General features: G+C 38.8%; 1 long non-coding RNA gene across 4 annotated transcripts in view; it reads left to right on the forward strand.

Annotated features, from left to right (window-relative positions):
• The window catches only part of LOC107988562 (uncharacterized), a 55,099-nt gene extending 46,009 nt beyond the window's left edge, over positions 1 to 9,090 (forward strand). For 2 of the 4 annotated variants that reach the window (XR_003049759.1, XR_003049760.1), the window contains 2 exons: positions 1,825 to 3,635; positions 5,191 to 9,090. This is a non-coding gene — a long non-coding RNA (uncharacterized LOC107988562). Of the gene's footprint in view, positions 1 to 1,824; positions 4,513 to 5,190 lie in introns of those variants that run through there. The other 2 variants (XR_003049761.1, XR_001760036.2) reach the window with 2 other exon arrangements.
• Positions 9,091 to 17,271: the final 8,181 nt, after the last annotated feature.

The raw sequence follows: 17,271 nt of genomic DNA on the forward strand, positions 1-17,271 counted from the left end.
CGTCAGATAACCTCCTGCTGTTTCACAAGTCTAATCATAGCCGTGGTAACCTATCGTCACTGACAGGTTCAAAGAAATATGTCATTTTTACTCACAATCAGTATTGACAAAATAATTATCACTCATGTTTGACCTCTTGTCCATATGTTTCCAAATTTGACTGACATCAGACTCATGTGATTTAAACATACGAAGAAATTCAAATGTACTTTTTCAGTGACAATAATATTTTCTTTGCGGGACCTTTGATTTGAGTAGTTAACATTAAAAATATATTTTATTAAAAAGGACAGATTTTTGTAAAATGTCAAAAAATATGAACAGTATAAGAAACTGTAAGACACTCCAAAATTGGTGACGTTACAAACGTGCAGTATAAAAGCATACAGTGGAAGGTGATTCCTCCTGGCGTCGCAGCTTTTCTAAACATGCAGCACACACAGCTGGGCCTCCCAGTTTGAAGGCACTAAATAAAAGCAGCTGAACACTGGTGCTTGTCTCTGTCACTTATTCAGAGAAAGCAAAGCTTCTCTGGGTAAAATGTAATCCCATCCTTAAGTGTTGGAAGTGTAAGAAGACATTTTCACACACACCTCCTCCTTCTCTGCACTTTGAGCACACAGGGGTGATCAGCTGGAGGAAATCAAGCCCCACTCTAAATTTCCTCTCAACTGATTAAGATAAACTGCTTTTCAGCCATGGTTACCCCCCGACCAATCAATTAAAGTAATCAATTAAAGGCCTGCCGGCTGAGCCTTTGGTAATTGAGGGGTTGAATAAACACAGGCTGCTCATAGTGAAGATAAAGCCGTAACAAAACCATGTGCATGAAAAGGGCTTGAAATATGTAATTCCTGAGGTTTGACTAAGTCTCAGTTGTAGGATGTAGCCGGGATGCGGTGTTAACTTATTTATTTCATTTTATACCCAGCTCAGACCCGTCACTGTTTATCCTGTGCTGCTAGAGAACTCTGCGCTGGGATGTTAAATATTGAATAAAATCATCAGTCCCGGCCTCTCCAATTGGCTGCGGCCCGCGTTTGGAAAAAAGTGCCAGTAAATTTCAAACATGGCTCTGTGTTCCAGTGTGTTCACCCAGTGAAAAAAACAAATCCTCAGAGGAGGGTGAAAGAGGCTCTTCAGCCAAGCTTGGCCTCTTCACTCCTGGCTGCAGGTCTGAGAGGTGAAGAAGCTGTCTGTACTTCAGAGATCCTGAAAATACAGTCACACAGGCTGAGGCTGGCTGGACCTAAATATGCAATCTAGTCCATCGCCGACTTCAATTTTACATGTGGGTTCACAGACAGGCTTTTTGACAGATTTGGCAGATTAAAATAGAGAAATATGTTATTAACACGTTGCACATTATTTCTGTTTGTCTTTCTGTCTTTATTTCCTTTTTTCGTTTTTTTAAGAAAAATATAAAAAATATTTTAAAAATATGTCCATCCAATAAATATATTGCTGTCACAGTATGTCAGCTCATTACATAATTTACAGTTAGTTCATATATTTTCTTTTTCTTTTTTTGTACATGTTCCTTTTTTCTTACATGAGTTCCATGCTCTCTGTGTCGGTAGGTGTGTGAGTATTCAAAACTGAGCTGTCGCGTTTTCATAACTCATGCATGGACTCAAGCCCAGGCATCAGCTCCAGTCAGCCTTCTGTATTACTTGATAACAATATCAATGATTTTTATGCATTCAAACAGTGTGATATAATTAAAAAATATATTAGTTAAAAAAGTAAATCTAAGTGTTTTTAACATGTGCAGGTGAAAAAGTGAAAAGTACCCCGCCTCTCTCTCTCTCTCTCTCTCTCTAGGTAAAGGTGTGAACTACAGTCACTGCACGTGAACGGAGGAAAGTGCATCCAAAGCCTCCAGGAAGGTGCTGGAGCTGCTGCAACTCATTATCCAACAGCTATATAACATAAGTTAACATTTTCTTTGTGTTCAGGGACACCACAGCAATTAGCTAACGAGTGGGTCATCCATTAACCAGGCCTGTGGCCCTGTGAGAGATATAAGCCTCCGGGGCAACACTCAACAATTCTCTGTAATAGAATAGAATAGAGGGAGAGAGAGGGAGAAAAAGAAAGACGAAGAAACAGAGAGAGACGAAGTCCATTAGTAAACATTTAGGTAATCAGTGTGAAGGCAGGTCTCTGTGGATACTTTTACTGCTGATTATCAACACCCTGCACTTATTGTTTTTCCCTTTTTCCTCCTTCTTCCTTGTGATTTCCACTTGTTCTGCCGTCTTTTGTTGGCTCTCATAGAAATTACTGGAGATCTCATATATAGCATTGTATAATCCCTGACTATGCTAATAGTTTAATATCGAGTGCTAGCTAGTTTGTAATCTCAAAAATACTCAACCATACAACTTTTCCAGCTGTATGTTTCGGTTCTGGCTTCCTGGCTTTGGTTTGTTTTTCGCCTTAAACTGAAGATGTTCACAAAGAATAGGCTGCACTGTTGGACCTTGATCTCCACCGGGGTGATCCAGCATGGACGGCCCTTTGAAATTGTTTACTCCTGAATAAATACTTTATGCAGCATGCCTTTTTTTTCTGATGAAATAATTCATTGGACGCACAAACATTTGTAATAGCTAACCAGCTCCTCACAACAGTGTTAGGCTAAGACTCAAGGCTGATCAATAGAGGCCTTAGGGGTTTTATTTTCTGTTCCTTGATCAAGGCTGTCAGATTAGTATAGGTACAGTGCAAATAGGGCTGCTGCTTGGGCAGAGGCAACACAGGTTGGAACATCGCAGCCTCATTAATATGATTAAGAAAACAGCCTTCGGGCAGTGAGGATGCAGAGCAGCCCACATCGAGACTCATCGGATAGCAACAACGGTACAGCGGCACAATGGCACAGTGTCGGCTCACTCTTCATGGCCGCGTGTCAGAAAATCAACAAACTCTGAACGCAATGTATAACCAGCCCACACAGTAGCGACAATGACCCCGAGTTAGATTTTACATCAACCCATAATTGGCTGATGTTGCTGAATTTGAGAAACTCAGGCAGTTTTGCAATTGCTTAATAATCTTGTATATGAGTTTAATGATTTTGGATGTTTTCTTTAGTTGTTATCTATATTTACTTAAAGCTTCTTGGCAGTTTTGTCTTTGCCTCACTTAGCAGTATGTCTGTGTCACAATATGACACAATGCATCACAGTGTCATCAGTGGATTAGATAAAAACATTATACCAAATTAGAGTTTATATATGCATTCTCAGGTAACTGTGTTAATTAGGGTGGAATATAAGAGAAAATATAACCAGGATGAATTATGCTTCTTTTCTTCTGTTTCATTTCAAACCGTTTTAGTTCAGAAATTCCTCAGACGGCATTTGAGATTTTTCTTCCTCTGGGCGACTGTCATCCTGTGAAAAATTATCACTGCTCTGTGTGTCATAAGCCAGAAAAGATAGTGACACTTCTACTGATCTATTCATCTTTTAGTGCTGATGACATGTCTCCGGCTTGGCTTCGAAAACAGGTTGTCACCTCCTGGATGCAGCAGACAACACCAGTGTTATTAGTATGTGTTCCATATTCAGCAGAAGAGGTGAAAGTGAAAACAGGCTCCACTTGTTAAAGTCAACTTCAGACGACTGGTAATTATTAGAAAGACAATTTTGATGATGATCAACAATCGGCTGTTCTTCAGTGATGACATTCCAGACTCCTGTGGTGACGTGTTTTAGTTAAAGCTACGCTTTAGCAACAGTTAATGGAAGTTCAAAAAGTGGTATTTTTTATACCTGTATCAATGGCTACCTTTATAGATATTTTCTTAAATTTTGCAGACAACATTTTTTATTTTTACAGGTTTAGTTTATTGCTTTAAGTAGAGGTTAGAAAATAATCCCTTCAACAATTCTTATTTGATAAGATGCATATTGTTTAATCTCTGACTAAATAACAACTCATTCTGTTTCATATTTATCTGGAGCAAATGTAATATCATGGATCAAAAACGAGCACTCAATACCACCACCACAGGCAGCCAGTAGATGGCACTCTACTCTGGTGCTAAGTCAATGCTGTGTTCAGTGAAATAGAAAGGCCAAAGTCATGAACGTTTATAAAAGTCAGTAGAAAAAGTCATAACCTTTTATACCTTGTAATGACCGCTGCAAACGTGTTATTGATGTAAAGTTTCTTTAAGCCACTCTTACACTGACCTGGAGGGATTTCTACTTCATATGCAGAGTTCTCTCTGTGTGTACTACCTCCTGCATGCATGTCCTGTGTAGTGTGTAATCTCCAGCAGCGTGTGTCATGTGACTGTCTCCCTGCACAGTGCTGTCAGACAGGTTGTTTTTTCCAGGAGGCTACTTTGAGGAGTGATAAAAAAGCCAGATTATTCCTGTCAAAAGCAGACAACAATGCAGCCTCGGGGCTTTGTTTCCATCTTTTTCAAAGGCATTTGTTCTTTGATAAGGAACGGAAACAGTTTGCGACATGATGCTGGGAAAACCTATGCAAAAAGAAAAAAAAAGGAGACTTTCTTTTCAATTGTGTTTTTCCTTGTCCCCGGGGGCAGTGCTGGGTGTGGGAATAGGCAGCAGTTTGGAGACTGCAGCTCTGAGATAGCATTCATTCACAGAGCAAGGTGCAAGAAAGGGGCTGCAGAACCACGGGCCTGACACTTCACAATTGTACACGTGGATGGACAATGGTCACTCTTTTTTGGTGTGGACACAAAGAACTAAGGAAAGATTTGATTTGTATGGTTTTTACTTGTGGTGTTTGCAGATGCTCTCTGTCTCTCCTCTCCTCACCCCTGTCCGTTGTGTCTCCCAGCCTTATACACTCACACACACACCTCCACTCTCTCTTTCTATCTGTTTTATTTCTTCTTTTTTTTTTACATTTGATGCACACTTTAGACAGACGCTATAGACAGACTGCTACTTTCTCCTCCTCCCTTTTCCTCTCTGCCTCCTCCCTCCTCCCTAACCTCTCTCCATGTTTCTGTTGAAGTAAAGAGTGAAAACCATTTCCCTCCTTTTTTTTGGATTCTCTGCTAATAAGCGAGCTTTTACAGTATTTACAGCAGCTCGTTGTCCTTCATTAATTTATACTCATTGGTGGGTGTTAATAATTGTCGATTGTGTTCGCAGGAAACTCAATTATACCCTTAATAATTGTCGATTGTGTTCGCAGGATCGCCACCCGCTCTCCATCCATTCGGCATTGGAGGTCGTCAGACGACGTGAAGGCTAAGCGTCTCTAACAGAAGCTGGACCCACTGCTGCCACCCACAGAGACATCACACTGCATCGGCTAAATTAGTATTATGATTTTAATGGATAAATGCCCGTTCCACCTAATTAATCCAACACATCACAGGGGGACGTGACACCATGAGCCCCATAGATCAAGGAGCACAGATCAAAGGCTCAGCCACTGTTAGAATTCTACACAGGCAAGAGGAAGGTTTCTTGTTTATTTTCGATGTACAGATGGCCTCTGAACTAATGACTAAAGAATATGGCAATGTGGCGAAAAATTTGTTTATTGCTTGTTGACTAAATGATGCTGCAACTTTGCTTTGCCAATAAGCATGTCTAATTAGGCAGTGGGCTTCCAAACGTCCACATCCACGACTTTGAAGCTTGTTGAAATGAATGCCTTGTCTGGGGAAAAACATCCTTCTGCCATTAGCACCGTGTGAGATTTAAGTGTGTGTTTTTGAGTTAAAACTTGAAGTTATCGACACGATAACGATAAGTGAAGTAAAACCACCCTGGTTTTTTGAAACATTTTTTTAAAGGCATTGTGTTAAAACCTGTTTCATCCAGCCTGTGCATCAGAACGCCGACGGTCAGTTTAGTAGACAATTAAAAGTTGCTTGTTGATTCACATATTTAAAAAGTTTTGCCACAGAGGCGGAATATTATTTTGAAAGCAGCGGATGAATCTACATTTTTAATCGTATGACATTTTCATTTTAGTTTTTTTTTAAGTGTGTCCTGTCTGGTACATCTCATACACTGACGAGTAAATAAAAGAAGTCCAAACACATGTTATAAATGCTCAAACCCAGAATGGTTCTCGGACATCTTATTATGTTTTATAACAGTCACACACATGCACACGCACATGCACTCTCTCTCCCTCCCCCTCTCCCCCTCTCTCTCCCTCTTTTGCTCCCTCTCTGGCCCGTCCGCAGCCTGACATAAGAAAAGCAGCTCACTGGGCCCTGTCTTTATTTAACACACTGGCTGTGCTTTGAAAAAATGTCAGTGTTCTGCCAAGTTTACCACATATTCACTGTTTACTGATGGCTGTTACACATGTGGTTTTTGCATATGCTCTCCTCTCCCACTTAAATCATCTGTGGTCCCTGGGCTTTCTTTTGACATGTGCAGCGTTGGTGCTGCCACTGCAGCTTAAATTTTTCAAGCAAAGAAAAAGGCTCTTGTATGAAATAATAATGGCCATTTATGTTTTTTTCTGCTTCTGAATGTCATCACTACTTGTTTTTCTCTCTGTCACCAAAACCTTCTTTGCACTTTTCCATTATAAAAACCTTCAGATATTTATGATCATCTGTTTTTGTTTTATTTTACAGCAGAGCATAGACAAACCTTAGGTGTTACACTATGACACTGCTTTATAATGACTGACTTAGTGAGGTCTACAACTGCAGACTAAAACCCAGCCCATCACTGGATCAGACCATGATCCTGGTTAACTGGACTCATACTTTGACACAGAACTCCTGTGTGGTCTTTAATATTTTATATAATGGTATAAATCATTCATAAAATATTATGTGGCAAAATGAGTTAAAATCGTCAGCATTTTGTTATTTACGATCTTTATATGAAATTGTCATTGAGAATTTTATCCCGAGATTTATTTCTCAGGTTTGATCATAGATTGCCACCTAGGACACTCGGCATAATTTATTGAACGTTACATTGTGTAAACTCCCCCTGGTGTCAGACAACATCAGCGCATGTGATGAACACATGTCTGGTGGCGTTGAACCCTTTCCAAAGAAGCAATGTTTGTTTTGTCGCTGCTCCTTTGTGTCGGCACTCCCACAGTCTCGGCAGAGCGTGGCTGTCACAAAGCATTAGGAAGTATAAGAGTCAGGATGTTCCATTTCATCTCCTTGACTTCCCCAGTTAGCAGAGGAACCGAGTGGCAGCAGCAGCAGCAGCAGCAGCAGTTGTCTTGACCCCAGCATCCTGGAGAACAAAGCTCTCTGACGTGATGTTTTGCCTGAGGGGTCTGCACTTACTCTCTCACAGGCACATCATCCCTGAGCATGTAAAACAATGAGACACCAGTCAGCTGACAGAGACACTAAGCTGTAGACACTTTGAGTGACAACAGTGCAGTCGCCCCTGATGTGGGACTCAGTACTAACAGCTACACAGAAGGAGCCCAGAGTCTGGGCTTTTCAGCTCAAGCTGTTGAAGTCTCTGACTACTATGAGCTGTAATCATTTCCTCTAAACAACGACCGTATGTGGACGGAATAGCTGTGTGACTTCGATGCCTTCTCCTTCATTGAGGAGGCAGTAAGTGAAACGTGCTGGTCACTTTGATTACCCAGAGTGCTGTTGTAGCCCGGGGTTAAACAGGAGCAGATGCCCACTTGCAGGGATGGGTTGGTGACACTCCTCGGCTCTATTACCTTCTCAAGCATCGCAGTGTAGTTTTCCCCCTGTGTAATAATGATCCATGGCAGGACGACAAATTTAACCCGCTGACCCCAGAGGCAATTGAAATTATAATCAGGGGAGTTATTTAAATTGACCTGATTCGATGCTCAGCTGGTAGAAGTGCTCCACTGCTGCTCTGCATATGAGCCATGTGGTTTTTTTTTTCTTGACCAGCCACAGAATTGAATCCAGCCTCACCTTGTGTAGTACAAGGAGCATGGAACTAAAATAACAGATAGAAGAAAAAATGTACGGTACAGTACAATATTACACAGTAAATGTGTCTGGGAAAGGAAGATTTCAGATTCGACAGTTGACCACAAGCCTGAAAAAATCTCTCTCTCTCTCTCTCTCTCTCTCTCTGTCTGTCTTTTATCTTGGAGTCCTTGTGATTCAGTGCACTCAGGTGATACTAGAGAAACATTAGTTAATAAAGCAGTAGCATTAGCAGTTTTGGATATGGTACTTTTATATTTAAAGCTACTTCACTGTCAGTGCAATATATACCACAAATAAGCCTTGTCAAACACAGGATTTAAACCGGCAACTCTCTGATCACAAGGCAGAGTCTGTAACCACTAGGGGCAACAGTTGACTGTTATGTTGCCTGTAACACAACCTGCACAACGACTGTGGTTTGAAATTGTGGTCAGTCACAGAAAACAGAAACAGTGTTGGAGGTGAATGTGTCAAACATTGACTTTCTCCGTCTAAATTCACAGCACGGCCTTGATTTAGTAATCCTTCAATTTACAAGTTTTACATCAGAGTATAAAAGTATAGTAAGTAGTAGCGTAATGTGAAAAATGTTCAACCCTGAAGATGTACTGAACAAAATACACCAACCTTTTGTACTAGATTAAAGAAAAACTATTTTCTAAACCAATATTTTCATCTAAAAATAATCTTATGATGCCAAATAAAAATAGTCATGTGGTTGACGTTTTGGCTTTTCCTACACCAAATATCTAGCGTCCCAAAGGTTCTTCTCCATCCACCATGTCTTTTATTAACATGTGCCAGGCTGCTAGTTGCTGTGGCTAAATCTGGGGCATGTTGAGAGTCATGTCTAGGAGCCACTTGAAATGACAAGATGAGAATGAGGACCAGTGGTTGACATATGGTGCTGATTAACAGTCAGGTTTACAGGGGTTCTTTATACACAGGATATAATCAGAGCTACTCCCAGCATCCTGCCCACTGAACCTCATCTGGAGCCCTGTGATTCCCTCCATGATGCCTCCGTGGCTCAGAAACTGACAACATTTGATCTTTTTCGCTCCAAACATTGAAATAATTTAGTTGACCTTGGTGCGATTTGAGTTCCTACAATATGTATTTTTCTCCTGTAAACCAGTTATTTAGTTTTGACAAAACTGAAAATCCAGCTCTGTGTACACTGAGAAAATAAGATGGAGGCAGATGATCATGCTGTGACGACCCCTGAAGGGAACAGCCCAAAGAAAAAGAAGAAAAAAAAAAAACGTAGTTCATAGTATATGATTATACTATGAACTATGGTCTTAGTACTGCATGAACAACACTGACTACAAGGTATGGAGTACAACTCCCTTCAAACACAACTTCAAGTGCCACAGTCTATGCAGCAACATCTGGCTCCTCATGTAGGCACTTATTAGGATCAAATTAAGTAGAAATGAATGGGATGATACATGACAGGGTGCAGATGTTCAAAGCTGTGGTGTGAAAATCTAGGGGCAGAAAAGTGGTGTAATGAATTCCGCGTCTGACTGCAGCAGAGAAGAGACTCGAGAAAGGCAGCAGAACTGACACGTGGACACAAAGGAAAATAAATTGTGTCACTGCGACTGGTGCGCTGTGGTTCACTCGGGGACAGTGTTGTGACTGTAAATTATTCAAGTTCTTTTCACAAAAGCTGGTCAAGTCATCGAAATAAATGGTCCTTAAACGATTTGTACGCTAATTATCTACACTTTTCTTGGTGAAATAAATCTATTAATAACCCAATAATAATAATAATAATAATAAAGCCAGAGAAGATAAATCCAGAAATCATTTTCTTCTTTAGTTCTAGTCCTTAAATCATGAGGCCGCGTTGATCACAGTGACACAGACCTTAAACCAAAGACACACAAAAAAGAATGTTTTTTTAACATTGTTTTTTTAAACACCTACTGATGTTATAGTTTTATTTTATTTTATTATATGCTGCTCTTTTATATCATGATTTCACTTTTTTTTTCAGAGCTGCAGAGCTGCACAGGGTCAGGTCTAATTTACACATTTACATTTCTGTTAATGTTTAAAGTGCCCCTCCCCAACTCTAGTCTCCCTCCCTCTCGACTGTGTTGTTGATTTTTGCCTGTGTGTAAATTATGAGGTCATAGATCACATTAAACCTAGTATTAAAGGCTGATTTATGGTTTTGTCTGTACACATTTATTGTTTGGTCTGATAAATGAGCTACAGAGAAATGTGTGAAGATAATTCTTAACTTGGATCAAATCTTGTTTTAATTTCTTTTCATTGCTGCAACAAAGGCAAAAAAAAAAAACCTCAAGAGTTTGGAATGTGCTGAATTTCCCCTAATAATTTTAGTAATATGCCACGTAGTTCAGAGTATGAACAGTTATAGTACGTCACCAGTTTGTGTTAATGCAAAAGAAAAAAAAAAAAAAAACCTCAAGAGTTTGGAATGTGCTCAATTTCCCCTAATAATTTTAGAAATATGCCACGTAGTTCAAAGTAATAACAGTTATAGTACGTCACCAGTTTGTGTTAATGCAAAAGAAAAAAAAAAAAATTTTTTAGTCTGTTGTTCTTTTTTTAGTTCTAATTTTATAATAAAGCAAAATGATGTGCTCTTCTCGAGGCCATAGTTTGGGCCACATCCTGGGGGAGCAGTTTGCAGGCAGTCACCAATATTTCTAAGCTGTATCTTTCTTTGTCTCGTCTTTGTCTGCCTGATAAATAGTCATTTTCTGACAGTTCACGGCACAGAAAACAGTTCCTGTCTGTGTCAAATGAACAGCACAAGTCCCTCTACCTCAGAATTTCCAAATCCCAAGTCAGCGTCGGCAGATAAAAAGACTAGGCCTCACTCTTTTACATACAAACAGTGTAGACAAGCACATATACACAGCATGGACTGTTGGAGCACACTCAATCTTTCTGGGCTGGCACTTTTCAACAGGAAACTGACAGTATTATGTGACACCATGGAATGTTCTAGGGAGCAGCAACCTAGCTGCGCTGACCTACACCCAACAACAATACTTCTTTTTGTTCTGCTGTTCTCTCAGAATCTCCACTCAAATGCAGGTGTGGTGCTCTGTAATGTCCACTCTTTTTCAACGTGCACGAAAATAGAAAGAAATTAGTGTTCCTATGTCAAACCCAGAGCAGACACTGCTCTCTTTATGAGGCAGTTTACCAAAACAGCCCACTGTTGTGTATTTCTTTAACTTGTAAATGGATCTACCACAAAAATAGCAACTTTAAAACAACATTCTGCCGTTACAAGGTTCTCTGTGTAGTATTTAGCATCTTGTCATACTGGAGTTATTTGTTCAGGGTTATTATCGCCCAGCCCACTTTTATCACTCAAACATATCTTTAAAATAACTTCAGCTTTAGTTCTTATTATAACAATACATTTAATAAAACTATTTGCTATGACGACTATTATATTAAAAAAATCATTTTTATAAAAAACATGTTGAAGTAATTATTATTATTATTAGTAATATTAGTAATATTATACTCAATAATCTCAATGTCCAATCAACTCCTTCAAACCCATTATAAAAATACTTATTTTGCCAGAAACAATGCAATCTTTTTTCTTTTTTTTTATATGCTAACATAATACTGTAGAAACTTTTTTTCTACATGACAATTAAAGTTACCAGTTACAGAAATCACTCTGGTCTGTGGTTTTACAGTGACTTCATTCCCTATTTAATTCTGTCTCTTTGCAGTGTTTGCAGATCTTTAACTGATTTTTTTCTCTAACATTGAATGCAACATTACTACCAGCAATGTCTCATTTGGGCTTAATATTGTAATAGCTTAAAAAAATACAGCAACATACCCTCCTCACGTCACTCTTGCCATGTGTTCTCATTAAATACAACATGATATTCTTTACAGAAAATACAGACAAGCACAAGTCGTTTCTTTTTGTATTTCCTCTGCACCAGTGCTGTGAAATACACATTTTGCCCTAAATGTAAACCCAAAATATGTTGTTATGTAAAAAGCCAAGCAAAAATGATTGTACTATGCTGTGACCGTTGGAATAAAATAAATAAATATGATGATGAAAAATGTTTAGGACAATGACAATTTGTCATACTTCATTGAATTGACTGACTAAATGTATATTTATTTTAGAAATTGTTTAACAAGACATTTTAGCACTATATTACTAGATTTTAAATAATACTTATAAGTAAATTAAATAACTGATATTTACACAAAATGCTGAAAAAACTTCACCTTTATTTAGAACATACGCAGCCTCAGTTTTCATCTCTGTCAGGCTTCTTTTTCTCAAGGAATCTGCCAACACAGTTCACATCCTTAGAAAGCTAGGAAATATGGAATTATGATGGAATTCTTGTAAGATGTCCATACATCAGGTCCAGCCACTGATTTATAAAGATTTATACATTTAGTAACCACTGAAATGAACATTTTTAATTTGACACAATTGATTTTCCTTTCTTTGAACTGTTCAACTTTGATGTTTTCAGGATTTCTCTAAGCTGAATTTTCCTGATGTCAAGGATTTGAATCACAGCGGGAAAAGGCAGAATGTGGGGGCTCTGCTGGAGAAAAAAAAAATCACAGCGCATTAAAATCAAATCTACTGAGGGATCCACAAGGGGCTTAAGTGAGCCAAGACGATTAAAGGGTCAGTGGTGGTAGGGCCTGCAGGTTGAACGTACCTGATGCCACTTACCTCCATGTACTGGAGACACTGCCAAAACTAATCTCTCAGAATCATAATCACACGCAAAAGGTGAAGGTCAGTGCAAAGTAACACCAGGCAGAGGCAACTACCTCAGCACATCATTTATCCAGTCTGCACAGACACGATGCTCCCCAAACCTCAGACTGTAGTGTTGGAAATTTCAAAATGAGAAGAAGCGTCACTGTAGACAATTAATATTTGTAATCTTTTCTCTCCTTTCATCATCTTCTTCCTCTATTTCTTCTTTTATCTGTTTTTTGTTTTCTTCTACTTCCTAGTTTTTCTTTTTCCGGTCCACGTTTTATGGCAGTTGTCATCAATGTGTTCTGATTGTTCTTTCATTGTTTTTCAGTTGCACTCTTGTAATAGTTTAGTTCACTCTGTTCTGCTATATTTTTTCATGTATTACACTATTTTCTTAAATGATCCAGTTGACAACATGAAAATGTTCCATTTTTTATGTTGTTCTTTAAGTTGAAATTTTTCTTCTGCTTGAACCTTTTCCTGGGTAAAAAAGTGTGTCTTCTGCAGTGAATGTATAAAGGCCCATCTCTCTTTTCTCTGCCTGGTGTCACTAGTGGTGACTCTGAGTGGCTCCGCAGCCAAAGACCTGCTTTATCAAGCAGCCAATTTAACAAGACAGCTCCTTTTATGTTTCCACAGTGAGTGTCTCTCTTTCTCCAGGTTTCACACTTTTCCCTCTGTACAGCTGGGCTTCCCTCCAGATCAGATCTTTTTGCCACTGACTTTCAATTCTTGAAGTAAGTGATCCTTCGCTCCAGGACTGACTAGCATTGCCTGAAATCTGGCCTCACTTTGGCTCATTGTGACTGATATTGTAGACTTTTAGTGCAAAGGGTAGAGTCACATCTAAATAGCTTGTCACTCCACACCTCGCCACTGTCCTCGACCGCCTAGTCCTTCAGCTCTCTCCCTGGAAACAGCTCTGCTGAGACGTCTTCCAGCCTGTGATGGTCAAAGTGGACTTTCAACGGTGACAATGCAACATCAATTACCCCTCCCTCCACTAATAAATAATATAAATTCAGGAATAATTTGTTCAGTTTGGTGCATATTTAACACATTAACCAGTCAGGATTGTCGGGTTGTGAGAAAATGTTACTACTGTACTGTACTGTCATGATAGCTGTGGATCAATCATGAATGCTCACAATCCTTATTTATTTATCATGATTATTAAGGTGAATTTACATTCTTAAATATAACGAAAACATGTATATATGTGTGTGTAATAATAAGCACAATTTTGTAAAACTGGTGAATTTTAGTCAATACTGTGCATAAATCGATGCACAGCATTATGATACATTTGATTGCCCTATTACAAAACATGCTTTAATGTGAAACAAGTTAAATTTTCACCCAAATTGTTAATCTTAAAAATTGTAAAATTGGATTTAACTTTCAGGTCACATCAGTGACATTTCTCCAGACATTACTGTAACATGCGGACTGAAGAGTAAGCGATCAAACCACTCACCGATCCCATGGTAGACCACCCTCTCTACAGACCACAGTTGTTCTGGATGATGACTTACAGGTTTAATTTGATATTGGCAACACGACTATTTCCTAAAAATGACCAAGGTCCAGTGAAAACCCCAACCTCAGTGCAGCCAGCAACATCAATTTTCCGTCTGCATCCCTGAACATTGAGTCATACTCATACCTACTGTACTGTATCTGAGCTGTAGGACAGGAGAACAAGTCACAAGAAAACCAGATGACAACTGTTCAGCGTAGCCAACGTTATATTTCAAACCACACATACTGATACCCTGAGCTGCAGGAGTCGACACTGACAACGCACGCTCTGGAGAAATTGCATTACAACTTAGTGGACCAGTTGAAAGCTTTTAAAACCCTGGGTCTTAATATGAACCAGATGTTAAAGTTTGATTTTGTTGCAGTGATTCCAGAAGTGAACATGTGTCTCAACAAGGTGCCAAATTTCTGACAACTTAGATTTTGAAGCTTCCAAAACCATTTATCCTCTGAATTAACAACATAAATGGGCTGCAGTAAGTCTTTCGGTGCTATTTTCCACTCTAGGAAAAGTGCAAGACAGATGATTTTCTCAGACAAGGGTTTTAACATGCTTTAGAAACAAACCCACAATAGAGATAACTACCATTTCCCCAAAATGAAATAGACTGTTTTCTAATTCAAAACACACCAATAAACGGATAAATTAATACACTTTAGTAAAATCCCCTTCTTTTTTTCTTTTCTTTTCATGTCTAAGGCACTTTACATTTGTAAATAGCAGCTGCTTGAATTGATCTAAAACTTTTCTCCGACTTTCATTTTTAAGACGTTTTCCAGGCTCCATTATTTGGCACGTCACGTTCCTCCTTTTTTCCCCTTTCTTCTCATATTTTCTTTTCCTTTTCCACTCATTCCTCTTCTTATTTTCTTCTTATTTTGTACTTTAGTACTGTGGCACTGTAAACATCTAATAATGTAGAATCCAGAATCCATGTTTTTTTTTCTTTTCTATTCTTTGCAATAATACCCATGAGTAACAACCCCATGCTGCGTGCAGGAATGAATATTCCGTTACAGCATGCATGTGTTTAAATTAATTGTGATTTTGCACATGGAGCGTTAAGGGCTAGAGTATTCTGGACTTTTGTGTGATCTTTCCCAGTGTTTAAGATCAGCCAGCCTGCATTAAAGCAGTGGCCATTAATGAGCTATGGCTATTAGAATTACAGCACATATTTAAAAGGCAGAGCAAATCAAAAGGTTCTGCCACCTCTGGGTGGAGGGTAATTGAGCCAGTGTTCTGCTGCTCTGTGGGACCAGGAGACAAAACCATGCTTATCATATGACCGTAATTGATACCAAGTCTACTTTCTGTTTTACTGGTTCATGCCACAGGCATCGCAAAGGCCTTAACAATGGCATTATTCACAGCTCCCCTTCGAGCTGACTCAATGCATGTTGAATATTCCATCTAATTAGATGGGAATAATAACAGGGATTATGGATTGACTTCTGAGACCTAAAACTCTAATAAGCTGTTTGGGGAACAAGTGGAGATTCTCATTTAACAGTACCGTGCTGCAGCAATGTAATTCCATCTAATGGCTGTATGGACCAGAGCTACGCTAATTTTATTTGGGCCTGTTTATGATTGATAGATTACGCAAGACATAACCTAGCTGTAAAAAAGAGCAGCGTGTCCATCCTCGTGTTGTCCATGTGAAGCTATCACAGGTGGCCTGAAGATATCTGTGATAGACATCTTAGTTTGGAGAAGATCTGGGAAGACCAGGGTGTTGTAATGACAGTGATTACTGTAGGAAACTGCTCACCTGGATGGAAGAACATACTCCCTGAGTTCTTCTTATTCACCTGGGTTGGAGAACTTACACTGCAATGAAAATAATTAACCACCTCAGTGTGACAGCTGCAGATACAACTTTATATATCATATACATCAGAACTCTGAAAATATTTTCCAACATCATCAGAAGCTCTGAAACAAAATGTCTAAAGCACATTTCTGTGTCAAATAATTTAAAATTCTCTTGAACTCATGGAAAAAATTTGCTGCTAATTTTTTTGAAATAAAAATAAATGGTGCCCGCAGGGTCAAGCTGAGATTCAAAAGAAAATCACCCAGGAGCAGCAAATGATTTAATAAGCCACCAGCTCCACTAGGGCACGGAGAAGAGCAGAATGGAGAATTTCAAAGTGTGTCTAATTACCATCAGTTTATTGCTGTGTCAATCTCCTCAGCTGGAGCTGGAATGAAGCGAGGTTTTTGAAATTTAGAACTCATTTGCGTTAATATATGTACCAACGCTTAACTTTATAGGTTTATATCAAAGACATCAGCCTCCCTTGACTCAGAGAAAAGTCTTTTACATGTTTCTTCATTATCAAATGCAGACAAAATGTTGTACAACACACGTCATACACGATGAACCATCTCTTAAAGAAACATGAATAAAAATATAAAGTTAAGGCAACAAATCAAGTCAGGAGTTTTCTTATATTACATTTCTAAAAACGTATGATGTTTAATCTAGAAGAAAGGCATTGTTGGCCTAGGCAAAAAGAGAGTGTGTGAGATTATTGGATGGAACTGAAGTCCCTTATAGGTGAAATTCACATGTGAGTCTTTGCAACTTGTTGCCACAGGTATGTGGTACTTGTGTGGTTCCCCTGGGGGTCAAACCCATGACCTTCAAGTTCCTAAATATGATTAAAAAAAATGATTTTTTTTCCGACCTGTTTTTATTTATGACTAATCCAAATGATAGAATTATTAATATGTAAAAAATCAAGGAAAATACACATTAGTAAGATTCAAAAAGTAGCTTCAAATTGTTGGTGGATTTAGTCATTGTTCATCTTGGCTTGTAGAACAATATCATTTTTTATATTTTTTTCTGAAAGCCTGCTGTAACCACTGGAGGAGTTTGGTTAAAGAATGATGTTTCCTGCAGCAGGACTAGAAAAAACCTGGTTATTGCTGATTTATTTTTTCAAAAATTATAATTTTACAACGAGCTCTCTGAGGTCTCTGTAGACATGATGGTGCTGATGAAAATCCAACGTGAGATTGAAACCT

This window comes from Cynoglossus semilaevis, chromosome 5, assembly GCF_000523025.1.
Source record: "Cynoglossus semilaevis isolate Cse_v1.0 chromosome 5, Cse_v1.0, whole genome shotgun sequence".
NCBI lineage: Eukaryota > Metazoa > Chordata > Actinopteri > Pleuronectiformes > Cynoglossidae > Cynoglossus > Cynoglossus semilaevis.